The following is a 463-nucleotide window of genomic DNA, read 5'->3' as shown; positions in this document are numbered from 1 at the left end:
GGGTGCTTCCGTGTCTTGCTAGTGTTATCAACGTAAAATTGGCTACTATCAAGCCGTGGAGCAGTGAAATTTATAGGAACGCGGAGATGGTCTGTTGCGCAAAAATGTCAATGGGGCACGGATTACGAGGGGGGAGGGGGGGGGGGGTGAGCCCGCACGTAAAATTACTTAGGGAGAGGTGGCTCCTCCCTCCTGTCCTTTCGGTTCCTGTGTCCATGAACATGAGCGGCCTTTCGAATGAAAACAGTCAACAAGAGCTTGATTTGTCTCAATGCGATGCTGTAAAATACAGTAGTGTCCCCGATCGCACTCGATAACCCCTTACCCCTGCATAGTAGTGGCATAAAACCTCTACAATATACCGCTAACTCCATTCAACCTTAGCGCTCACAACATTGCCAGTTTCACTGATAAATCATGTCTTTGATTGTATCATAATTTTATTTTCCGTTTAATACTTTTA

Source organism: Haemaphysalis longicornis, unplaced genomic scaffold, assembly GCF_048455015.1.
Source record: "Haemaphysalis longicornis isolate Haplotype H1 unplaced genomic scaffold, Haemaphysalis longicornis Haplotype H1 scaffold_4, whole genome shotgun sequence".
In the NCBI taxonomy this organism is placed as follows: domain Eukaryota; kingdom Metazoa; phylum Arthropoda; class Arachnida; order Ixodida; family Ixodidae; genus Haemaphysalis; species Haemaphysalis longicornis.
The sequence above is the reverse complement of the archived record's forward strand: the minus strand, read 5'-3'. Positions refer to the sequence as shown.